The following is a 26,350-nucleotide window of genomic DNA, read 5'->3' as shown; positions in this document are numbered from 1 at the left end:
ACTGACTTTTGCTTCTGCAAAACGCTTACAAGGGCTTGGGTTTGCCTTTTCTGACAATTTGCTGGGTGGTTTTATTGAATTGCTTTAAGTCTGTGGGTTTGCTTGCAGATTTAGTCCCTGTGTTTATGGTCTCTTTGGTCACCAAAAGCCAAGTTTCTGCTCACCACTTGATGAATGAGAACAAGATTTATGGTGGTAATTAGTGGCTTTTTCGAGTAACCAGCTTGAAGAGGCTTGAGAAGGTGGTGTGTTTGCTGCCTTCTCAAAGCCAGGCTCTTGAGGTGTCTGGAGATAGGCAACCAATATTGCTCACTGCTTTTGACAGGCTCTGCACGTTGTGGATAAAAGGACAGGAAAGTTAAACAGTGATATTCACATACAGGAGCTCTTGGATTTACCAGTAGAGAGATGTTTTCTATAGAGTGACATGAACAAAAGCCTTTCATGCAGGTGTCGGTGAATAATAAGGGACAGAAATGTGGTTTATGAGAACAGCTGCTCAGAGGTTTAAGGGATGGTTTTAAAAGCTGTCTCACAGCATCTTCCAGCCTCTCTGTCAAATGCTGCTCTTCATTTTGGGTTGGTTTGGGTTTTGTTTACTGGAAGGTCATGAAGGTAGGTAGGTAACCAGCCAAGGGTGCTGGAGATTTCTAGGTGGAGAGAAGCCTGAAAGTATTTAATGAATAATTTCACCCATTCTTTAGTTTTCTCTTATGCTTTCCTTATTTATAAGTCTGAGGTTTAGACTGCTTTTCTACCAGCCTCTCTCACTAAGCAGAGCTGGCAGGAGAAAAAAAAACAAACGAGGGAGAGAGAGAGAGAAAGAATGAGCAACTGCGGCAGAAAAGTGATTAAAAAGAATAATTAGCATTTGCCCCCGATAAATGAGCAAAGCCATTAATTAGACTGATTTACTCCTTCCTTTTTTTTTCTTTCTCCCTTTCCTCTCCCTCTCTCTCTCTCTTTTTCTTTTTTTTTCCCCCTCTTTATCAAATGGCAGCGCCGTGACTGCCCCTTTGGTATGTTTTCATCAGCTTTTCACCAGTTGTCAGGGCTAACACCCTCCTTTCCTGGAGCCCAAGCAGCCTCTTGTAGCTAATGGATATGGAATGCAGCCAGAGCTGATAGCCGCTAGATCTCCGCTGGCTTACAGGTGTTTCCATCATTACTGGCGTATTATCTGCCACTGGGTCCCCTTCCTCCTCCTCTTCTTCTCTTTTCTCTCTGTTTTCACCCTTCTTTGCAGCGTTCTAGAAGTAATTACAGTCAGAGGGAAAAAAAAAAACCCAAACCTGCTGGCAGATTTTTAAGACTTTTATTTAATGCAACACGATGTCCTGGTGATCAAATCAATTTCTTTTTCTGGCACGGTGACAAGCGGCAGTGCTGCTGCTGTTGCCTGTTTGAATGTAATTACCAGGATGAAAGGGAGAGTTTTAATTAAGACAATTCCCCCCCCCCCCCCCCCCCCCCCCTTACACACACACACCTTCTTCCCTCCCTCTTATTCAAATCATGAGCTGGGGGCTGTGTTCTTTCAGTGTTGTGGGTTTGGTTGTTGCTTTTTTTTAATGTGGGTTTGTGGGGTTTTATTAAGAAATATTAGTAATCATCAGGCTATTGCATATTGTATCACGAGTGTGGCCACCTCCTTGCTCCCACCCTGCTGAGAGCTGGCTGAAGGGATAGGCCTGTGCAGAATGGTCTCAAATGGGGGCTTGGCACTTTACAAGCAAATATGAAGCATAAAAGTCCTTGTTGCAAATCTAAATGGTGCAAATGCGATCACTGGCGCTTATACGGCGCTTGGAGCCTTTTGTGGTTCATCATTGTGTGCATTCCTGTAATGCCCAAAGGCCAAATTCTTCATGCAGTTTAGGGCACTGGAAGCAGAGACGGGCCCAAATGACTGCTCAGGAGCCAAATACCACAGAAATGTTGCAAAATCTGGATTTGACCTTGTTTCTTCAGACCCACTTCTAATTTAAGCGAGCATTTGAGTTGTGCGATGGGAAATGGGTAAAAGAAGGTGCTTCTGAGGTAGGAAGAGGATGGAAGTTGCTGGCAAAAGGGACATATAAAGTAAAATGTAAGAAGAATGTGCTGGGGCTTGCTAGAAGGAGCTGGGCAAAAGCAGAGAAGTGAAGAGCAGCTACTGTCATGGAACCTGGAAAATAAGGAAATGAGGCTTTATCTACAATGAGCTTCACTTCTGAGGTTCAGGCAAACACAAATGGATGTTTCTTATGAACCCCTGGCATGAGAGGTGTATTGATTTTGAAAGTAAAGACCATGAATTAGAGTTAGGGGTTTGTGGAGAGGATAGGAGATACTGAGCTGAAGGTTTTGGGGATTGTTAGCCAAATTCCTTAGTAATCTGGTCCAGGTGAGTTGTTTAAGTTAGGGAGTGCATGCTGGGGATTATTTTAACTGGCTGATGTCTTAGAGACACATTGCCCTGTAGCTTTGTCATCAAGCTGCTCCTGAATCCTGCCACCATTTGCAACAGCTGTGCAGAGGTCAGGTTCTCTGGGACTGCACCACAATGCAAAGACAGGAGCTAGGGAAAGAGTATGGAGGGGACTTCTTCTCATTCTGTGTAGAGAAGTGCAGGACACCTTCCCTGCCCATATCTGAGTTTAGGCTATGTCTTGCACCAAAAAAGCCCTATGATTCCAGGGATATGCAGAGCATCCTTTGCAGCCTGGAAGAGTCAACATGCTGCCTCCAAATATGCTTTTTAACCTGCAGTCCCTGGACCAGGACAGAGCTGTTACTTGGGGTTGAAATTAGGTCTTCAAAGAGCTGGTGTTGGAGTGGGCTGTAGAAGAGGAAATTTGTTTCCCAGCTGTGTTTTTGAAGCATGGCTGATGTCAGCAGAAGCTAATTTAGACCAGTCCAAGTCCTTGATTTCCCAGAACAGCTCCAAATGTATGTACAAGAAGTACCTTTGCTGTGAAGCCTGTGGCAAGTTTCTGGAGCAGAACCGGTCTCCAGGCTCCCTGCATTTCACCCTGCTATCCTGGGGGATCACTTCAGGCATGACTTGAAGATAGTAGGTAGCAGGCTGAACATGAGCCAGTGTGCCCAGGTGGCCAAGAGAGCCAGTGGCATCCTGGCCTGGATCAGAAACAGTGTGGCCAGTAGGACAAGGGAGGTTATTCTGGTCAGGCCACACCTTGAGTGCTGTGTCCAGTTTTGGGCTCCTCAATTCAAGAGAGATGTTGAGATATTGGAACTGTCCTGTGTCCAGAGAAGGGTGATAAAGCTGGTGAGAGGACTAGAACACAGCCCTGTGAAGAGGCACTGAGGGAGCTTGGGGTGTTTAGCCTGGAAAACAGGAGGCTCAGGGGTGACCTCATTGCTGTCTACAACTACCTGAAAGGAGAATGTACCCAGGTGGGAGTTGGTCTCTTCTCCCAGGCAACCAGCAACAGGACAAGGGGACACAGTCTCAAGTTGTGCCAGGGGAGGTTCAGGCTGGATATTAGGAGGAAGTTCTTCACAGAGAGAGTGATTTCCCATTGGAATGGGCTGCCCAGGGAGGTGGTGGAGTCACCGTCCCTGGGGGTCTTCAAGAAAAGACTGGATAAGGCACTTAGTGCCATGGTCTAGTTGATTGGTTAGGGCTGGGTGCTAGGTTAGACTGGATGATCTTGGAGGTCTCTTCCAACCTGGTTGATTCTATGATTCCAGGGAACTGGTGGAACTTGGACCTTGTCTTCCACAAAAATACCCCAAACCTTTCCTGCATATAAAATCCATGTGCTTACATCTCTGCTTTCAAGTCCAAAGTGGAAAATTTCCTCATCTAGTCATTTCCATGTGAGTCAGGGGGCAAAGTGAGTTGTGGCAGGGCTTGGGCACCAAGGCTACTGGGTAGGGGAGATGAGAGAGATCTAGGTGAGGGATGAAACCAAACACAAGATGCTGGAACAGAGAGGAGGTGATATAGTGTGCTTTTGAAAGTCTTGGGCTCTGCTGGATCTGTTCTAAACTTGACAGAGCCATTTCACAGGCTGGCATGGACCACCACAGTGCCCAGCCTTGTTGGAAGAAGTGGTTTCTTTGGGATACCATCCCTGGAGGGATTGGCTGAGCTTGGATACAGCGGGTTCAGGAGCAAGGATCAGTATGCATGCCCCAACCATACACAGACAGCTACAGTAATCTGAATTACTCGTGTGCAGCCCAGGTCAAGCCCAACACAAGATGCTGGAACAGAGGGGAGGTGATTTAGGGTGTTTTTGAAGGTCTTGGGCTCTGCTGGATCTGTTCTAAACTTGACAGAGCCATTTCACAGGCTGGCATGGACTACCACAGTGCCCAGCCTTGTTGGAAGAAGTGATTTCTTTGGGATGCCAGCCCCGGAGGGATTGGCTGAGCTTGGATACAGCGGGTTCAGGAGCAAGGATCAGTATGAGAGCCCCAACCACACACAGGCAGCTGCAGTAATCTGAATTACTCGTGTGCAGCCCAGGTCCCTGGCTTGCTCAATCCCAGGGTGGAAATTGCGCCTGAGGTTAACGCACTGCAAAGAATGTACGGGAAATGTTTCGCGCTTTAAACAAATAGAAATCAGTGCCTATTTTTTTAACGCTTGCTGAGCAGCTTTTCACATCCTGTTAAGCTAAATATTTGCACGGTAGTAGTGCAAGGAGGGCTGAGCAAGGAACCCCTGTGTTTCGTTTGGGTGGCTCTGTATTGCCATCAGCTGCTCTTTTCCTCTTCTGTCTGTTTTTCTTAGCAGGGTCAGGACGAGTTTCAGAGTCCGAATGGTTCACTGCAACTCTCTACAGGATATCCTCATTTTGCTTTAATGGGGAGGAAATTAATGAAACATACAGGCCCTGGGGCTTCAAATACTATACATTAATATTATCCCAACGTATTGTGGTATGTGTGCTCTCTCAGACTAAACTTTACACTGGGCAGAGGAAGTTGTGATCAGATTCAGGTGCTTGTGAAATTTAAGTGGTCGGGGGGGTGGGGGGGAAGGGGATGGGGGAAAAAAAATAAAGGAAAAGATAAGCTTGAAGCAGTTTCCTTCTGTTTCAGCCCCTGATCGGTGTGTGAGAACAGGGTTGTTCAAATAGGATCAGGTCAATACAAACCAAACAAACTATCCCAGCTTTTAGGGCTGTTTTGCGCATTTATGTATCTGAGAGGTTCATTCTTTTGACTTCTTGGTTACCTTCTCTGGAGAGCGAATTCTTCTCATCTGTGAGTAGACCAGTAGTGACTGGAGGGGGTGCTGGTCTTTAGAGAAGATGGACTGCAAAAGAATTGCAAATCTGCCCACCTCTCTTTCCTTCCATGGAAAACACCTTAAGTGCTTTCCAGTGCCTCTGAGCAGTCAGACAATAACATATGTGAGAATATCAAAGCAATAGAAGAAAATTAAGTTCATTTTCAGTTTTCTTTGGTGATACCAGGGAACAACGACGAGACAGGCCTGAGCATGCAATCGTTAGCTCTGGTACAAACCGCCTTACAAGGCAACAATTTGCATGCAGCAATGCATGCTAGCCTCAACACAACCCAGACCTGAGGGCTGAGGGTGTCCTGCCCTGAAAGTGGACCTGTAGACTATAAAAGCCTTTAAGAAGACGAAAAACCTTTGGCCATGCTTTGAAATTCGCTTAGACGCTGGACACTTTGCTGCCCTTCTAATGTTGCTCTTCAGCTGCTTAGATACAGCTCCTCTCCTGGTAGCTGTTCCCGTGGTTGGAAGAGGCTCGTGATCATTGGGCTGTGTCAGGCCTACTACTCAGAAAGCTGCTGACAGTGAATTCTGTTTTTCCTTCTGGGATTTTTGTTTTGTTTCCTTTCCCCTTGTGGTGCAATGTTCTCGTGTTACAGCAGCTTTGCACCGAAAGGAGCAGGCTCCTTCACGATTTTGGGGGAAGAATGTGGACCTTGTTTGGGAAAAAAAATTGGCTGCATCAAGGAAAAATAAGAAGTGAAAAGGTCATCCTCTCAGAGGATAGCACAGATTTTTGTTTTTTCTTTTTCTTAGAAATGTGCTAAAATACCAGAAATTTTCTATGGGCTCAAGAAGGAATCGTAGAATCAGTCATGGTTGGAATGAACCACAAGGATCATCTAGTTCCAACACCCCCGCCATGGGCAGGGACACCCTACCCTAGATCAGGCTGGCCAGAGCCTTATCCAGCTTGGCCTTAAGCACCTCCAGGGATGGGGCCTCAACCACCTCCCTGGGCAACCCATTCCAGGCTCTCCCCACTCTCATGCTGAGCAACTTCCTCCTCACATCCAGCCTGAACCTACTCATCTCCAGCTTTGCTCCATTCCTTTTAGTCCTGTCACTCCCTGATATCCTAAAAAGTCCCTCCCCAGCTTTTTTGTAGACCCCCCTCCCATTTCTCCCATTCCCAAACTTCACACCTCCAACTCTGTCCATTTGATTTTAAGTGTTGCTGAACCGCTTGCCTGGTGTAGAAAACCCACAGCTTGGCTATTACCATGTTTTGCAAAGGGAAGGCTCTGCCTTGGGATACAGGGACAATTTATTAGTGGAAATATCTTTAATTAATTTGTGCACAAGTTCGTGTTTTTCTTTAATTCTTCTCCCCAGGCACTTGACCCATAGTAATGAAATCTGAGAGCCCTTTTCAGAAAATGACTTTCTCAGCATTTTTGTTCCTTTTAAAGTTAAGTGTATCGCATAATGACCGTGAAATGTTATCCTTTATTAGGAACACACTTTTCACTGAGAGTCTTCAAATAGACTTTATTACCAAGAACTCTGTGGTAAGCTGCCATCCACTGCCTTGCAGTCAGACAGGCCTGGCTTTGAACTCTACATGAGAGTGCCTTTGAGGACAAGTGCTCTGCTCTGGCAGATTGGTTGGGACTGGCTGGAAGGAGGTGGATCTGTGGTTTGGTTCTAGCCTCAAATGTCAGGCTCTGGAGAAAACATAGCTTTGACTACTGAGTGGCTAAAAGCAGGCTGATGGGCACTTGCAACTTGTGCATGACTTCAGAGGGGACATCATGAGCTGAAACTGGTGTTTGGAAGCATAGAATCAACCAGGTTGGAACAGACCTCCAGGATCATCCAGTCCAACCTAGCACCCAGCCCTATCCAATCAACTAGCCCATGGCACTAAGTGCCTCATCCAGTCTTTTCTTCAACACCTCCAGGGATGGTGACTCCACCACCTCCCTGGGCAGCCCATTCCAATGGCAAATCACTCTCTCTGTGAAGAACTTCCTCCTAACATCATCCTAGCATCATGTGTGACCTGATCCCTAGGTGCCTCCAAATGTTGCAGTTGGAAATGCAGACCTTTTTCCTCAATATCAGTAGACAACAGCCAGGATTGCTCTTGCTGGCCCAGTCCCTGTCAGTGTCATATTGAGGTGGCAATATATCAAAAGTTTCTTCTTCTCCAGGCTGCCTCTAGGGAAAATTTTCAAGCTTGGGAAATCAAGACATGCCTCTGGATTTGCATTAGTGTCTTAGATACACTTTGTCTCTCACTGCAAACTGTCCTTCAGGACAGAACAGTTTCCTTTTACAGAAAGATGGATCAACAGTCCCCTGTGGTTTGGCATGTGGGAACATCAGCACTGACTCAATAGACACACTGGTGATTGAGGGGTGGTTTGGAGGTAGTGCTGGCAGCACAGAACAGGACTTTTTGGGGTTTTTGCAACAAGGAGGGGTGGGTAACAACAGGTGACGAACAGCTCTGATTTATAACACATCTGAAATGTGTTATCTCCCCACCTCCTGCCCTTTAACTGCTGCTCTCAAAGCCTGGCACCTTCTGATGCAACATTCAGGGTGCTGATTCAGAATGGACCTGGAGAAGATGGTGTCCTTGTGGACTAGGTCAGCCTGATGTTTGTTAGAAAATCTCATTCAAGCACCTTTTATCCCCGTCCTGAACGTACACCGGGGAATTCACCACGCTGTAACATTGCCATTTTGCCCTGCAATGGCCAGCCCTGGGCAGAGCTACAGAGCTTCCTTCACCCTTCCAACTCCAGGTCCTCTTTTTGGGGCAGTAATGTAGGGCGCTCACTGCTGCCTCCTGTCTCTTATGCTCAGTCCAAGTAGATTCAAGCTCCAGCGGTCGGGTTCGGCTCCCTGGAACCAAGTGACATCATGCCTAAGCCATGTGTCTTATCACAAAGATATTGTTAGCATTTAGAAACCCCCCCAGCAGCAGCAGAAAGGGCTCTCTCACAAAGGGCCTGTCCCTATTGTTTTGAGGTCATCCATCTCCCTGTCCCGGTCCCGTTTTCACTCTAATTTGTTTAGACCACAGAATGGGTGCGTGAACAACTCGTTTTGTTGTTGTTTTTGATGGGTGACCACAAGAACATTGGCTGCATGTGCTTTTCATTTGGTTTAACAGCTGTTCCCTTTGAAATAACCCCCTTGCTCCTGCCTTTCTCTCTTTCTTTGTCGCTCTTGCCCAACTTTTGTGACCAGTAAGGCTTCTCCCTCCTCCCCACCTAACTGGCTCTGTTCTCTGTCCTCCCTAGCACTACCCTAGGAACCCTTTTGGTTATTTTCAACCTCCATGATTAAACTGGCCCCCAATTGTTATCAAGAAGATTCAGGAAGGAGGATGAAAAAAGGAAACATAATCTTATCTGAGAATAGAAAATATGATAAGGGCCCCCTATCTGGAGGCTGCAGTGTCCCTCGTGGTGGGGCTGCAGCAGTTCCTTTGAAAATAATCACCGACACCATCTCTGCTAAATCACCTTTCACACAGCTCAGGCCTTTGATACAAAGGCCCCTGGCAAAATTAGAGCAGGATTGTGTAGACCCCAGAGCAAATGCATTAAATGCTCAAGAGATCAGAATTAGGAGGCACCCAGCTATAATTGCATAGGAAGAACTTGTGCTGTGTTGGGGTGGGGGGGTGTGATGATGTGCCTCTGTGGATATATGTGCCTGTGCGTTTGTGCTTCTGTCTGGCTGCTGCCAGACGATGAGTACACGTTGTAAGGCATGACATGAGGTGCTAATTAAACAACCTTTGTACCTTCTAATCATCTGCATAGGAGAGGAATTCATGCTGGACTAAATGCGAGGTGTAATGATGCTGAGTGCTCAGCTCCTTCAGAAAGTCTCATCAGTCCTGTTCTGATTTCAAGTAAACAGCAATACCAAGCAAGTCCTCCTTGCTTTCAGTTTTGAAGGTTGCTTGTTTTGGTTGGGGGTTCTTTCTGCCTGTTTTGCTGTCAGAAACCTTAGGGTGAGGCTTCTCTTGTTGTATTTCAGCTGAAGTGAATTTCATAGTCTTTGATGCTACTAGACCCTGTTGGGCACATGGAAAAAGTCCTCAGTGTCTTGTTCCCAAGAACTTGGCAGACTTTTGCATGAGTGTACCTGACCTGAAAGAGTGCTGCTGCAGTCAGGAGAGGCTGCTGGGATTGGGAAAGTGAAATATGTTGCGAGGATGGGAGGAAGGTGCATTAAGTGAATATGTAGGATCACAGGAAATACAAATGCATGGGCCTTAAGTGCTTCTGTCTGAAAAGGAAAACATCTGCCCTAGAACTGTTCTGAGGCTCTAAGCAATTCCTAGGGATATTGGGCACTCTGCTTGGGGTGCCTTTCAGAGGATGATATAAAATAGCTCGTTCTAAGCAACATGTTTGGAATTAATAATCCTAAAATGGAGGTTCTTTAAATCCCAGGAAGTTGTGCATTGCTGATTGCCTCCAAGCATTTGTGATGCCTGTATCTTTTAGGCACTGATTCAGACTGAACTGGCGGAATCCTACCTAACAACCAGCCCCTTTAGCAGGTGTCAGACATCAGACAGATTACCCATTTCCAAGATACTTCAAGCAACACTTAAAAACACACTTCAAAATATTCCCCCAAACCTCCTGACACCTCCAACAGCCAAGCAAACACCAGTCTTTGGTGAGTGTTAGGTTAGGAAGTTTCACTTGGGGCATGGGAAGTGCTGAAACTGTCACATCTTGTGAAATACTAAAAAATCCAAGCCCAAGTTAGTTGGCCAAGATCAAACTAGCATAGTTCCTTTGCAACACAATCATCTGGAATTAAATCCCCTTTTCTCAGAGAGGAAAAAATTGCCCTTTTTTTTCCCCTCCCCATATCTTTGTGGTAGGATATTGCAACACAGTGGGAAGGGCATTACAGTGTTCCTACTGGTATCTCAAGGCAAGGTGTTGGCTCCAGCGCTGCATCGCTGTTCTAAGGTTAAAAGTTTGTAAAGTAAGAAAAGTTTAAGTGCTGGCTTGAAAGCAAATTGCAGTGGTGGGAAATTGGCATGAGAATTAACAGATAATCTGAGAAATCCTTGTCTTTCTGCTGATCTAGCTTTCGAGGCTGGCATCTGTGAATGCAGCCCATTGACTATGAGTGCTGTAGCGTGTTGGTCTGTAACAAGAGACATGGTCTGTGTGGGATAAGGCTGTGGATGACTGGCAGAGCCTTCTTTCCAATTTTTCCCAGATCTATAAAATATGCTCTTTAGGTCTTTTCCTCCTATTCTTTCCCCTTGACAGAAAGAATTATGGATGGAGGTGCCAGCCTCAACTTCAAATTTCCTGTTGCCTGTTGATTTGTGGGTTATTCATGCGAGTGAAAAACAAATTGATTTGTGAAGTATTCACAGAGGGCTAAACAGTGAATTTGAACATAAATCCCTTTTACCTCTCGGAGATGGGTGGAATCCTTTCGCTCACTTCTGTGGCTGGCTATAGAACGCATCTAAACCAAATCCTCAGATTTCCTTGATCCTTGTGGGAAGCTTAAACCTGGAATGTCCCACAAGGGGCTAAAGTAAAAAGCCTAGGTTCATCAAAATGGCTCTGCTTTATAAGCTCTTTATAAGCAGACATAATTGCTGACTTGAAGACAATACACTGTAGCTCACTTGCAGAAGAATGAGGGGAGGCACAGGCCAGCCAAGGCAAGATGTGGTTTCATCTGATCAACTGCTCATTGGCATCATGGTCTGGAGGCATTCCCACCCTGCAGCAGCCAGCCCCTTGGTGCTGACCACACAGTTTTGTGAGGTTGTGCAGTGAAACATCTCAGGGAACTGATCCAGCTGCAGAAGAAAAAAACAAAAATCCTGCTTTTGTGTCCCGTGTGCTTCTTGTTACAGTGGATCAGTTCCCCTGTCAGGCTGATGTCACGCACCACTGCAGCGGCACATGGAGGGCATCGCACGCAGCAGGACAGAGGCGCTGGGAAGGGAGTCCCAGAAGCTGGTGTTGAAACCATAAACTCAGCAAAGGAGGAGAGAAAAAGTGAACGGTTTAAAGAAAACAAAAACAATGATGAAAGTGGCTTTGATGGAGAGACTACTTTAAAACACAAACAAATCCCCTCCAAAAGGCCTAAACCCCCAAACTAAGTCCTTTTCCCTAAGAAACAGCTCAGTTCTTCTGCTTGACTCCACAGTGAGGAGGGGGCTGTGTCAGGAAGCTCCCAAAGCAGGGCAGGGAGAAAGGAAAGAAAACATCAGCATGACCAAGTGCACAGTGGGTGATGTCGGTGCAGAAGGTGTTGGTGAGCATGAAGGGAGGAGAGCATTGCCAGGGTGTGTGGCTCTGGCATGCTTCGGTGCCAGCGGAAGGGGCTGCACACTGCTCTGGCACTGCTCCTGCTCACAGACCCTTCTTATGGCTGCATCTTTTCGAGAGGGCTTCCCAGGCATTGCTCAATCTGTAACTTTCTGTGCTTCCTGTGGAGCGTGCTCTTAAATTGTTTTGTTTTTATCAAGAAGGTCCAGAAATTCGATAGGGGAGATGAGAAGATGGGCATGATCGGGGAGGATAATAAAGAGAAACTGCCACTTCCCCGGCTGCAGCTTTCTTGGCCCTCCTGCTCTCTGAGATAAAGACACAGGGGCTGGTCTGGGTTCTATATCAAAAGGCCGATTTGGCTGCTTGATTATATATGAAATATAGGTTGAGAGCTTAACTTTTGTTCCCAAAAGCAAATCAATTGCAGGGTGAAGCCTGACATGTTTGTTACAATCACTAAAGAGCTTTGCTGGGCTTGTTGATGCTCACAGTGGCTGGAGGGGCTTTAAAAGGCTGTTTGGATCTAGTCTCCTGAAATCTTACCTGTTCAGAATTTATTTCTTTATTTATTAACAATAGTTCAGGGTAGGAATATTTTTTTTTTTCTCTCTTATCCTTTTGCTTCAAAGGAGTTTAAATTCTTTTTACCAGGCAGAAAGAGAAACAGAGGCAGAAAAAACTTCCAGAGCCACAGTCCAGAAAGGCTGTGATATAGCCAAGTACTTGTGTTCTGAGGATAACCTTAGAATCATAGAATCAGTCAGGGTTGGAAGGGACCACAAGAATCATCTAGTTCCAACCCCCCTGCCATGGGCAGGGACACCCTACCCTAGAGCAGGCTGCACACAGCCTCATCCAGCCTGGCTTTGAACACCTCCAGGGATGGGGCCTGAACCACCTCCCTGGGCAACCCATTCCAGGCTCCCACCACTGTCATGCTGAACAACTTCCTCCTCACGTCCGGTCTGAACCTACTCATCTCCAGCTTTGCTCCATTCCTTTTAGTCCTGTCACTCCCTGATATCCTAAAAAGTCCCTCCCCAGCTTTTAACCTTACTCAGCTCCTTGGTTAAATGCTGTGCTGGATATGCTGCTTTAGGCTTTGTTCCTGGAGAGCAGAGTTGTTAGACCTAGAGTAAAGCTGCCCTGACATGACTGAATGGTTTCTAGGACCCATGTAAGCTGTCACCCAACAACCTGGGGCATCTCCATGGGTACTGGAAGGAAAAACAAAACTACTTTTCAGGGGCTGTGAGCCTTTGCCATATTCACCTCCCTCACAGCACTGACAAGTGCCCAGCCAGGAGGTCAGTGCAGCAGCAGGAGTTTGCCAGCAAGCAACGGTTGGAGCCATCCTGCTTTGGCTGACAGGCCTCTGGGGCTTGTTTTCTCGCCAGTGACACACACATGCACGCACAAATAAAACCCTGGCAATCTCCTTCTGCAAGAGCCTGGCTGCTTCCAGGGGGAAGGAGTGCAAAGTAATTTGATGCCTTCATTATCTTCATAACATGAACCAATTTGTCAGCAAACTACTGTGCAGCCTGATTCCTGATTGCAGGGAAAACCGAGCTGGGAGAGAGGACTGTTATTTGCAACTGGTTTGAGCATTGTTCTTTTCCAGAGGAATAGAAATACACTGTGTAGAGCTGGCTCATTAGGCACTTATCCGTTTGTATTTATGCTTTAATTAAATAACTGCACTGGAGGACTTTGGTTTCTAATCACAATAATAGTTTTGCCCTCCTTATGGCAGTTTCTTTCTGTGTTTTCGTCTGGCAGCTCCCATGCCTGCATCTAGAAAGTGAACTACTTCAAGCTGTGTTTAACACATGAGGAGGCTGGATGGGTAAAAAGTTCTCGTGGCCAGTCCCAGGTTACTCTGATTACTGACTTCTGCAGATGACACCCTGTTTTCTGCCTGGGAAGTTAGTATGAGTTGCTGGTTGCTCTTTGCTTCCAAAGAAGTTTTCCCCAAGCAGTGTTGTAAGAGCCGCTCTCACCTCCCTTCTTGTCACAAATTCCAGGCTGAGTCCAGCTTTCAAGTCAGCCTGAGTTTGAGGAGGCTTTTTGCAGGTATGGGAGAGATTTGCTTGCTGTGGCTCTAGAAAGGGAAGGATGCAATGTGCTAGGCATTATTCAGTCAAATGAGCCCCTGTGCAGTGTCCTGTTCTACTTCCCTGTCCCAGGAGCTAGCTCCTAAACGCAGCTCCAGCTGTGCAGGATGGGGCAAGAACTGCCAGCTAGGCTGGGTGTAATGTAGATGTGGGATGAGTTACAAAGCACCAGAAAAGCAGCAGCCAAGCTAGAGAACCCTCTGCCAGTCTCTGAAGATGACTTTCTGTTCTGATCCTGTCTCCAGGTGTACTGAGGTCTCTTGCCACCCCACGTTTCCCATAAGAAGCAAGTCCAGTGAACACTGCCTTTGAGCTTTTGATGGGTGAAGAGTCAGTGGCATTGCTCTGTTGCAGAGGCCAGGTGAATGTAAAGCTACTTTGGACTAAAATTTTCTGTGTTTACCTACCCCTTTGCCTCTCCTCAGTGATCTCAGGCTGGGACAGAAGACAGGAGGATTATGATCTTCTGATCAGGCATACATTTTCAGGCAGTGTTTTGACTTTAAGGCTGTTTTCTTTTTCTCTGGAAACTCAGGAGAAATCCAAAGGAGCTGCCTGTTGCTTAGAGAACAGAGAAGAGCACTTTGACACTATATTTTGTTATTCTTGCTGCCTTTGGCAGCTGACATTTTTTGTTGTTCAGTGGGCTTTTTTGTTTGTTTTTGTCTGATTGGGTTTCTAAAGTTCTCTTCCGTGTTTAATGTGGCCCCTTCAATTGCTTAAGCTTCTTTTTCTCCTCTCAGCTAAATCAGATTCCCCTGTACCCTGGTATATAAAATACATGGAGGTTTTCTCTAAAGCACAGTTTATGCAAATAATTCCCTCTCTGCATTCCTGTGCTGTAGTCAAGCACTGCCTATCTGATTGGGCTCTTAATGACTTTTGGGAATCATTTAAATATCTAGCTGCCTAGCCCAGTTAATAATCAAAGCTGCAGCTCCTCGAAGCAGGAGTGACTCATGGAAGAAGAAGAAAGCTTCTGGTGATTTCTAAGCCTTGCTCCTGCCCCTTTCACCAAGGTGCAGACTCTGAAGGGCACGGCATTATCAGATGTTCCCAGGCAATGTGCATCCTTTCTGTCTTGCTCCCAGTCACACGTTCAGGTGCTGCAAACTGCCAGCTCTCGTTCTGAACATCTGTTGCCTGCGCATCCCGTTGCAGGGAGATCATTGGAGCTTGCAGATTAAGCAGTTCAGGGGCAAATTTGGTGTTTGAATTGCAGATTTTTCGGGGAGGAGGGAGAACCCTTAGATGTTGCATTTGGGATAGTGCTTGGGAAACAGTTTTTACTGCTGCTGTGTGTGCTTAAGAGGGCCCTGATGCAGCCGGTGCTATCTGCGGGTGAATCAGAAAGCACTGAGCGCTGGGATTCCCCTTTGGGATTGCTGATCTAATTCAAGGTGTCCTTTCGTTAAACGAGCCTGATGTTAGCTCTCATTTTTAAGGTATTTTCAGATCACCTTACCTAATGTCTCCTGAAGTTTAATTGCTAGAATGAGCTCTTTTAACAAACGTCCTGCTCTAGAGTGTGATGGATTATTGTCGCATGTTGTTACTGCTGGCTGTAATGCAGCCAGACAAAAGTCTGCTTCGGTAATGGAAAGATAATTACTGTATGTTTCCCCTTCTCTTTCACCCCGGGATTATTCTCCTGAGTACTAAAGGACTGCCTTTGGCTTCTCTGTATTCTATTTTTTTTCCTCTGTGTGTGTATGTGTCCTGTATGGCAGCATTCCCTGAGACATGCTGCATCTCTGATTTATGAATTGAGATATATTCTACCAGAGAGAATTGAGTGCCTGAGGGAGGAGAGCAGGACTTTGATCTCACTGTGCTTTTGAAATATGGCTGTAAAATTGGAATTAGATTGTAATCTCTTTGGGGCAGGGACATCTTTCTTTGCCCTATACAGTGCCTAGTGTGGTTTTGGTGCCATGTTATCAAAACAGAGGTTGAGTAATGACCCATGCTCACAAACTGTATCTCTTGACCCTGCGGAGCTGAGGAACTGTTCTCTTCTCATCCCATACTTAATAACACATTTTGATTTCTTTCCCCTGCTCCTCATCTCCATAGTAACTGGACTTTGCTGGGCTCTCTGATCATGGATGTGGTGGGATTGGTGTGCTGCCTAGGCATTGCCTGTGGTTTTGTGTGGTGGACAGCTGGCCAGAGCTGCCCCTCAGCTCTGCAGAGCCTCATGTACTACTGCACAAGCGATGCCAGCTGCCGTGGCTGGCACTCACTTGCTGTGGTTGGCTTTGAGGACCCTCTGTGGCCTCAGGAGCCCTTAAAAAGGGAAAGATAGCAAGGATAAGTTTGGGGGATGTTTGTGTCTTGGAGGTCAGCAGACTGCTGGCCCAGCCCTTTGATTCTTCCAAAACTGCCCTCACTGAGAACTCCATTCCTACGTGCACTGATGCTTCTGCTTTGCCATAATGGAATGTTATTGCAGAAAGGGACCTGAGCATCTGTTGCTTTAGATAGATTCTTACAAAGAAGAAACTTTTTCACAAGCTCCTGAGAGCCCCTTTGAGAAACTCAGTATGAGCCATCAGTGTGCTCTTGCAGCCCAGAAAGCCAACCAGATCCTGGGCTGCATCTAGAGAAGTGTGGCCAGTGGGTTGAGGGAAGTGATCCTCCCCCTCTGCTCTGGTGAGACCCCACCTGGAGTACTGCATCCAGTTCTGGAGCCTCTATGACTAGAGGGATATGGATGTGCTGGAGTGTGTCCACAGAAGGACTGTGAGGATGATCAGAGGGCTGCAGCACCTCTGCTTTGAGGACAGACTGACGGAGTTGGGGCTGTTCAGTCCAGAGAGAAGGTTCCAAGGTAATCTTAATGTGGCCTTTCATTATCTTAGGGGGGCCTACAAGAAAGCTAGAAATGGGTAGATTCAGACTGGATGTTAGGAAGAAGTTCTTTAGCATAAGGTTGGTGAGACCCTGGAATGGGTTGCCCAGGGAGGAGATGGAAGACACATCTGTAGAGGTGTTTAAGACCAGGCTGGATGAGGCTGTGGCTAGTCTCATCTAGGGTGGGGTGTCCCTGTCCATGGCAGGGAGGTAGAAACTAGGTGATCCTTGTGGTGCTTTCCAACCCTGACTGATTCTATGGTTCTTAACAGGGATCTGTGACCTGAGCGGTTTAGGAATGGCAGTGCCCATCTTGAAAGCTATCCCCATCAAGGATTCCATGGGGAGTCCTGCAATGGACTGGCCATGAGCAGGGAGCTGCTGGGACCAGTCAGGATTTTCCCCATCATCAATGCCAATGCAGAGGTGCCGTTCATCTGGGGCTGACAGACTGTTCTTACTCTTGGTTTGAAGTGTGGGAGGTGTGCAAAGACTGGGGCATTTAGTCACTGGGCTGAGTTGTACTAAGCCCACAAAATCATCCTCTGAAATAGCCATTCCTTTACTGTCTCCCCCCCTTTTTCCCTTCAAGATCTGGCATGTGGATGGGTTTTTTAATTTTATTTTTGCCTACCTTAAATCAGAGATTTTCAGTGGGAGAGACATAGCTAAAGCTCTCTTGTCCACATCCCTCTAGAAGTGCTCTTTCCTCCGCTATAAAAGCAACAACATACCTAACAGTATCGCCGATCTTTTGCTGCTGCTGCTACTCCAAAGAAATGGTTTTGTTCACAGCCTTTGCCTTTGAGTGGAAGGCAAAGTGGAAAGCTTGCCTTATGATTGCAGGACAAGAGGAAGGAAAGGATGCTCAAGGTGCTGTTGCTGTGATTCCTAAACGAGTTGTGGTTTGGATGTTGAAAGAGGTGTTCATGTCCTCCTAAACTGTGCATGTGACTCTGCTTTTTAACGTGAAGCATGAGATTTCTGGTCGTTGAGGTCTAAGGACAGTAGCTTCCATGGTCTTGGGAGCTGGAGTTGTACTGCTTTGGGACAGAAGGCTGCCCTGGTCCAGGAGGCTGTGTTGTGGAGGAGGGGCTGTGTACCCTAACAGCAACCATTTTTGAAGAGGAGGAGCAGCATGGGCTCTCAGATTATTTGAACAGAGCTGCTGTGAGCTTGAGCAGTTTTTAAACAATCAGGATTTCTTAGGGCCAGAAAAAGATACCTTTTCACACACGTCAACTGTGAGTTAAAGCTTAGGTGCACTTAAGTGATGTCTCTAGCTCAGTCGCCTGTAGTGTTTGCCCTAAAATGCCACATGGGGTGTCTTATTTCACACAGGCTAGTGAGCTGTGTCCTATAACACCCTTCTAATTGCCTTGGTTCTCCAGCTACCAAGATCTGTTAGCAAAGACAGAAGTTCCTTTTCTCCTCACCCAGGAAAAAAAAAAGGCAAAGGACTGGGGAAAGTAAGGAGCAGAGCTCTAAAGGAGACTGCTGGCAGATGACTACAGTGAATCTTACAGCCCCATTTAGCACATCTGCCTCTCCAGAGTAGCTGATGGCATACACAAAACGCAGCAAGTCCTGGGGCTATTGTGTAACTTGGGGGATGCCCGCAGCTGCTGTTCATAATTAATCATTTAAGCAGCAGTAAAATCAAGCAACTTCACTGACAATATCCAAACTGCTGACCTCGATGCATTTTCAAAGTTGGCTGGATATTGAACCTCGAATGACCTGTGGATGGATCTGGAATTATAATTTTCATAATCCTCAAGTCATTATCTTAAGAGGGAACGTATTGTTCTCCTAATTAAGTCTGTCCACACGCTGTGCGTCTTCCCATGCAAATGCACTCTGCATAAACTAATTAAAAGAAATATACAGCCACAAGGACTTAAACTCTCTTTTATGCAATCTCTTTAAATTACAAGGAGTTTCTCTCCTCTCCCCCCCCCCCCCATATACACTTTACCAAGGGATTCAGCACCATTTTCAGCAGGGAAAACCAGTGGACAGTTTTGGATCAGAATCTGGATTTCCCCAGAATTTAGTAGAAAGCCTTTGTTTTGTGACATTTTTGTGAGGGCCCTGGCTGTGTAGAAGAACCTCATCAAGTGAGAGTTATGATCATTTAATAGGAGACAGTCCCTGCCCTGAAGAGCTTACAGTCTAAACAGACAAGACAGCTAAAAGCTGCGAGAGCCTTCTTTTGCAGTTAAACAGCTCAGCTATTGAAGAGTTGAACGACTTTTTCAAGGTCATGCATACAGAGCTGGAAACTGGAGGCAGACCTGCTCCAGCTCTGCAAGCACCTGAGTCTTCTACCTTTAGCAGTAGACCAGAAAGACATAATGTGTAGAAACCTATTTGATACAGCAGCACCAAAGAGTGATTTGCCAGTGAAATTCACTGGTGTTGGATTAGTTTGGCTGAGAGGACATTTTGCCTGTATTCAGTCATTTCATGTTCTCAGGTGTGGTGGAGGCTGTGCTACTGCAAAACAACGTTGGAGACAGATGACAATCTCAAAATGTCTTGCTGTGTTTCTCCACTTAAGCCTCAGCAACACCATGCAGATAGAGCAGAAGCCCTCTGTCCCAAAAGCCCTCCCCACCAGCTGTGTGTGTTCATGCTGTCTCCGTGCCTTATGCTGGATCGTGATTTTGATGACCTCTAATGACCTCTACATTGGCCTCCACTCATGTTTGGTTGTGGCAAGAACATGACTGAATCAAGTTGGAGGATATCATCAGGGTCATTCTTCTTGCTGTAATTTCCCTTGAGACTGTTGCTGATATTGCCTTTTGCTTCTACTATGCAGAAGAGGGATGAAAGCTGTGGATGTGTCCTGCTTGTGGTCTTCACACCTCTTTTAGTCTGTCTGCATGTCTTCTGGGGCACTGTGGTGTTACTGCTAGCTCTCCTGTAAGAAGGCAGAAGCAACTGCAGTATCTTGTGTGATATAAGACAACTGCAGTATCTCATGTGATACTGTGATGTGATACATCATAGTTTCTGTTGGATGCAGGGAAAGGTGCTGTTAACATGCTAGGCTGGGGAGTAACTTAAACCAGTGGACAAGCCAGCAAGATGAGCTTTTTTTAGTCTTGCTTGGACTTTCACAGAATCACAGAACCTTAGAAGTTGGAAGTGACCTCCAGAGATCGAGTCCAACTCCCCTGCCAAGGCAGCATCCCCTAGGGTAGTATGCACAGGAATGCATCCTGGTGAGTTTAGAAAGTCTCCAGAGGAGGAGACTGCACAACCTCTCTGGGCAGCCTGTTCCAGTGCTTTCTCACCTTCACTGTAAAGAAGTTTCTCCTCATGTTGAGGTGAAACCTCCTGTGTTCCAGTTTGTAGCTGTTTTTCCTTGTTCTAATTGCTGCTGACCACCAAAAAGAGATTGGCCTCATCCACTTGGCACCCACCCCTCAGATATTTGTACACGTTGATGAGATCTCCTCTCAGTCTTCTCTTCTCCAGACTGAACAGCCCCAGGTCTCTCAGTCTCTCTTCACTGGGGAGATGCTCAAGTCCCCCAGTCATCCTTGTGGCTCTCTGCTGGGCTCTCTCCAGCAGATCCCTGTCTCTCTTGAACTGGGGAGCCTAAAACTGGACACACTTTGTTTCATAAACACCCCTCTGGCTGCAGTGGTTATGACATAGTCCAGATTAAATTTGAGGTTGGAGCAACAACCTCCTCTTCTGGAGAATGGCAGACTGAGAGGAGCCTCTCAGTGTTTCCACTGCTCTGCATGCTCCACAGTGGATTGGGTGGTAGAGAGGCTGGTGCTTGCAAATCGCACATGCACGATTGTGAACCTGCTGTGCACAAGGGCTGGGAGTGATAGGTCACAGTGTACAGGACAGTCATCGAAGGAGTAGCTGCTGAGTTCATCTGTCCTGATCAAAGTACCCAGACAAAGAAGCTTGTGTTTGCAGTCAGATGAACTGGGACAATGCAGCATTGCCCATCTGCAAGAGAGGATGCAAAAGCGATCACTGTGCAACTTGGGTGCTCTGAACCAGGTGGATTAATATCAGCTGCTAGATAAAGATGAGCTGTGTGGCTTATAGCCTTACAGAAGCCTTTCTGAGTTCTATCAGACATTATTTGGTGTCTGCAACTTCTGAACAACTGATATCAGCAATTATTGAGGTAATGGACCTGCAGATTTTAGCCCTTTGGTGTGTGTGAAATGCCATCCACACTGGGACTAGTTCAGGGACAAATGACAACCAAGCCCTCAGCAGCATGGGCATGATTGGGTAGGAATTTGCACATACATTTTGAGTGAACACAGGTTTCTTAGCTTTCTTCTGTAGCAGGTGCTTATAAGTGCAAAGTAGGAGATAAAATTTCCTTAGGCTGGTCTTGGTTACTGTCTCATTCTTTGCATGTAGCAGGTTTCCTGACAGCATCTCTAGCATCACATCAGTCATTGAAAAAGGCAGTTGGAAGAGGAGCATGAGGAAGTGCCTGGCTCTGTGGCTGGGAGGCCCCTACAGCACAGGATCCCAACTGCAGTGAACAGGCAGTTCTCCTCTTATCTGATGTAGCCTGGAGAGCAGACAGATAGAACTACAGCAATCAGTATGATGGGAATGTGGTGGGTGGGCTCTACCAAGAGGAAAGAAACCCTCCCCTCTATAGCTGAACCTTCATCTCTCTGTTTCCCCCCTCTCCAGTCCTCATTCTCGTAAGAGGGAGGACCTTTTCCCTATCCAGTGTAGAGATGAAAGAGTGCCCCCCATTTGACACTTCATGAGTTGGCTGAACCCTACAAAATGATCTTCATAAAATTCTGATTCCAAAGCATCAAAGCCTTTTCCTGACTGGTGAAAACACTAGAAATTCCTGAAAGAACTGCCAAAGGGCAATGGGGCTGATTCTGTCAACTGCCTTTGGTTAGAGCTTGGTTTGGTTATTTATGGGGGCCAGGGGAGGCAGGAACTTTCCAGATGGGTGGCTGAACCAAATATAACAATGATAAAAATCAATGCAGTTGTAGGAAAGGAAAAGAATGCCTGCACTGCGTGAGGCACACACTTCTCTGTGCTGGGACATCCCACGGCACGGTGCTGATTGTGGCATCCCACCCTGAGCTGTTTCATCAGCATGAGTTGCACAGGCGCCTCCTTTGTCTGCTGAGCTGTGTGCCCTTTGCAGGTGGGATCCTGGTGGAATTTAATGGTACCTAACAAGACTCCACGTTGAGCAGCAAGTGAGGAAATGCCTTATCATGCTAAAAACATGACCAGGAGAGCAATCACTCAAGCACAGTGAGGTGCTATGCCACCTGAGTAAGATTGTAGCAGTGCTGGTCTCTGAGCCCATGCAGAAAGCCAACAACTGCTTAGCAGCATGACTTCTTTCTCCTCAGAAAGGTTGCAGTGTTCTGGTGTCCAGGTCATACTGGCTCTCCAAAGGAGGAGATGCTTCTCTTGGGCAAATTTTGACTCAGAATTGGCGTATGAGGGACCAAAGCTGGGACACAGGATATCACATGGGTTGAGCAGAGACACTTGGATGAAAAGCAAAGTGTAAAGATGAACATTTCTTGTCTGAAAAGGCTGAAGAAGTTTGCTGTTGCAGTGTGACAGTGTAAAGGAACTGGGTGATTAGGAGGATGAGCTTCAAAATCATCCCGGTTCTTAAATCATCCTGAAGTATTCTGGTCACTTTACAGCCCTGTTGGTGTGCCTGGTGCTGCAAAGTTACAAATCAGGACAAAAATCTCTGTCCCCTTTCCAAGACATTCCAATTTGTGTACAGGGGAAGAGAAAGCTGAAGAAGGGCAGAATATAAAGGGTTGGGACTGACCATTAAAGGAGGAGGGTTCAGTAATTCCTTCAAGAAGGAAGCTTGCTTGCTGCTTACTTCGTGAAGAAGTATGCTGAGTATCTGAGACAAGTGGGAAAATGGCTAGGAGTCAGGACTGAGTGGGAGAGATGAAATAGCTGAGGAGAAAGAAAAATGGCTGGAGCGGGTTGGAGTTGATGACTGTAAACTGCTGTTGGCTGAGTGCACCCTTGGGTTTCTTGGCAGTGAAGTTTTGGCTGCTTGCGAGTGGTGTCAATAGCCACACAATTAGCCAGTCCAATGTAGTCATCTTTCTACTGTTGATATTTATTTTTTGAGGCATTTTTTCAGTGGAAAACCTCCAGTACTGTCATGGAAAGGATATGCAAAAAATTTGTCCCTTGGGCAATTCCTTTTCTCCAGAGTCCTCTTCTTTCAGTCTGACATTTGCTCTCCTTGGCCTCACCTGTTGACCAATATCTGTTTATGCTGTTGCAGAGGTGATGAAGTTTGACCTGCTGAAGTTGCTGTTCATCACTGTGCAGTGTATTCCAGCTCTCTAGGTTAGTCTAATGAAATTGGCCTCACTCTGTTGGGTTTCATTGCTTAGGTCAGGTTCTTCAACTGTGTGTGTGGTTGCACCACCAGGTTGCCTTTCCTCAACCTACTGTCTTACAGGAGCGCAGCCCTGGCCCCAGCCGTCAGCCAGCTAAAGTGGCATTCCTCTTTCTGCTCCTTACCAATGATGGACCCTGCTTGCAGCACTGCAGCAATTTGGCAAGAGAAGGCCAGGATGAGGTGAGTGATATGCTTGCTAGTGAGATTGCAGGGCCCTTGTTTTTCATCAAAGGCACAGGAGGTAAGAGATGGCAGTGAGGGTTTAAGGTGCTCTTATCACGAGTCTTAGTCTGAAATGACACTGTTCACCCACACTTTCTCTGCAGCTAACTGATGAAAATGGAGAATTTTCTCCTGCTGTCTTCAGTCTCTGGAAAGCCCTTAGACAAAAGAATTTTTCAGACACATCATTTCCTTTTGTGAATCAGAGTCTAACCCCTTCATGTTCAGCAAAATAATTTGTTCCAAAGGGACCATGTTGTGTGTGATCGTAATTACATTTGGGTTTTAATAATCGTAAACACTTCTGGTTTCTAAGAACCAACAAAAACTGATTTCCAAATTATTTAGTTTGAATGGCACATTCTGTGTTTGTGTAGCATCTTCTCCCCCCCTACCCCTCACACACTTCTAAAGAAAAACAAACAATGTATTAAAAAAACAGAACCAAACACCAAACCAGCAAGTGTGGGGAGGAAAAAAAACCAAAAAACCCAACAAAACCAAACCTTGGAGAACTTTAAAAGACTCCAAACCTGAAAAGGGAGGGTGGGATCAGCTAATTTGTCCCTCTTTTGTATGGTTTATTAAGCCTTTTGTTCTGGAACGTGTGGGTTCAGTGGGAAAGCGGTTTTTGATATATAATGTATTTACTCCTGCTAATTAATTAAAGCAGTATTCATATGAAAATGCCGACTGATAATGGCTTTCACAGCAACAACTGTGTTGGTTTTTTGTGTGGTGGTGGTGTTTTGTTTTGTTGTGTTTTTTTTTTAAAGTACCAACTTTTAATTACAAATTGACTGGCAGAAATAATATAAACCCCCAAATATTGTTCCACTGGTTTGTTTTTTTCTTTCCCTTCCCTTTTAACTGCGTTTGCTCTTGCTTGATTTATCGGATTAGGGCTTTTCACACATCGTGCGTGCAAGATATTGTTTGTAATGAGAAATTAAAAGATTACCAACAATACTCATAAACCATTAAAAAGCACAAACTCCAGATGAATGGTAATTAGACAGAACGATGGGAGGCTGATAAATTGAAAGCAATTAATGTATTTGTTTGGCATTCTGAAGATAGGTCTGCGTGTTCCAGAAAGAACTGAAGGGGTTCAGGTTCGGTGCTGAATTGGATGTGGAAGATACCTGTCCAGGGTACTGCCTGAGTGTTGGTGGAGAAGCTGCTGGTAGGGCTCTGCTGGGCTTTGGGAAGGGGAGAAGGTAAGGAGCGATGTGAAGGGGTTTTGTGGGGAGTGCTAAAGGGATTTCAGAGAATCATAGAATCAACCAGGTTGGAAGAGACCTCCAAGATCATCCAGTCCAACCTAGCACCCAGCCCTAGCCACTCAACCAGACCATGGCACTGAGTGACTCATCCAGGCTTTTCTTGAACACCTTCAGGGATGGCAACTCCACCACCTCCCTGGGCAACCCATTCCAATGCCAATCACTCTTTCTGGCAACAACTTCCTCCTGACATCCAGCATAGACCTCCCCCGGCACAACTTGAGACTCTGTTGCTTTGTTCTGTTGCTGGTTGCCTGGGAGAAGAGACCAACCCCCACCTGAGTACGTTCTCCCTTCAGGTAATTGTAGACAACAGTGAGGTCACCCCTGAGCCTTCTCTTTTCCAGACTAAACACCCCCAGCTCCCTCAGCCTCTCCTCACATGGCTGTGTTCCAGGCTCCTCACCAGCTTTGTTGTCCTTCTCTGGACATGTTCCAGTGCCTCAACATCTCTCTTGAATCAAGGAGCCCAGAACTGGACAGAGCAGGGCTTTCTTAGATCAACCCTGTTCTGTGTTTCATTGATACTGATGACATAAAGGGAAAACTTGAGGTGATAAGAGGAAGGAAAGCAATGAGGAGAAATAAAGTTTTATCCATCTGTGCTGTGGTTTGTCAAGGTTGCATCTGCTCTACTCGAGCACTCCTGAGTCAAGGAGCCTGCATGAGATGCTGTCTTTCAGGAGATGAAGAAGTTGCATTTGTTAACAGTGACTTGTAACCCCAGAAGGAGCATCCTGTTTCTATTATTTCTCTTATTCTTGGCAAAGCAAATGTTTTGGGATTCCATTTCAGTGAAAGGAAGTACTCTTGTGTGGTGATGCCATGTGATATTGTTCCTCGTGCTTGGGTCTAGAACGAAGCTCACCATGATTTCCCATCTCAGGAGAATTTCTTAGGACAAGGCAAAAGCCAAAATCAAGTAACCTCCTAAATCAGGATAATGATGACTCTTCTCAAAAATCTTGAAACAAAATAGTCCTCCCCACCACAAAACCTAAAGCCCCAGGCAACACATGATCTGAATAAGCAAAACATCTCAGTTCCATTTTCACTGCTTTTATTGTCAAAGTTTGTCCAAGTGTAGATGAAATGAACACTGCAATTGAGAACCAGGACAAACAAAATGGTGACAACTTTCCCCCATTTTCCCTCAACTCAGGGATATCTCTCAGGATCAGCCCTTTCTTACACAGAGGGTACCCTTATGATAATTTGGCATTTCTGGTTAAGGGTTGAGGTAGGATATTTCTCATGGCGGGGGAGGGAGGGGGAAATCTTAACATGGGATTCCACAAGTGGAACTCAGCTTCTCTCTCAATGCCAATCCCTCCTTTAGATGTGCATTTCCCCATGAGGCTTTTCAGTCCTTACCCACTGTAGAAAGCAGTGCATGTTTTAACAAGCCAGGAGAGCAGTGTATGCCTTTCACATCTAACCATCAGCTGCTGGGGTCTCGTTCAGGGAACCATGTTTTCAAAGGAGCTCAAGTTCTTGAAAGCACTTAGGAGAGTGGATGCTGGTGGGTGCTCAGTTCTTTTGGAAACCTGGTTGTCACATTCCTGGTGGACACTGCTGGGCTGAACCAGATTTTTTTAAGACTTGGCCCTGAAAGAAAAGAGAAGATGTACATTCTCTATAGAAATGCTGTGGCTTGTGAAATTTAGAGCCCGTTTCCTTCACTTGTTGACTGTCTTCCAGGCATGCTTCAGTATTGTGGGTGCTCTGAAGCTTACATTTGCAAGAGCAGGAGTCCCATCTTCTGTCCCTGTGGCTCCAGCACAGCACACTGTGACTCTGATGGAGTGATCTGTTATGGCTCACCTCTATCCTATAGTGATGGTTTGGGTGTTACATGCCCACCCACACTTTGGAAATCAGCC

The 26,350-nt window shown here is 46.1% G+C and overlaps 1 long non-coding RNA gene across 2 annotated transcripts in view; it reads left to right on the top strand.

The window, feature by feature from the left end:
* The window catches only part of LOC135182229 (uncharacterized), a 28,777-nt gene extending 4,382 nt beyond the window's left edge, over positions 1-24,395 (top strand). The window contains exons 5-6 of one of the 2 annotated variants that reach the window (XR_010305111.1): positions 23,020-23,139; positions 24,262-24,395. This is a non-coding gene — a long non-coding RNA (uncharacterized LOC135182229). Of the gene's footprint in view, positions 1-23,019; positions 23,140-24,257 lie in introns of both variants that reach the window. The other variant, XR_010305110.1, reaches the window with a different exon arrangement.
* The last annotated feature ends 1,955 nt before the right edge of the window (positions 24,396-26,350 follow it).

This window comes from Pogoniulus pusillus, chromosome 16 (genome assembly GCF_015220805.1).
Source record: "Pogoniulus pusillus isolate bPogPus1 chromosome 16, bPogPus1.pri, whole genome shotgun sequence".
Classification (NCBI taxonomy): Eukaryota; Metazoa; Chordata; class Aves; order Piciformes; family Lybiidae; genus Pogoniulus; species Pogoniulus pusillus.
Note: the sequence above shows the minus strand (reverse complement) of the source record. Positions and strands in the feature narration are given on the sequence as shown.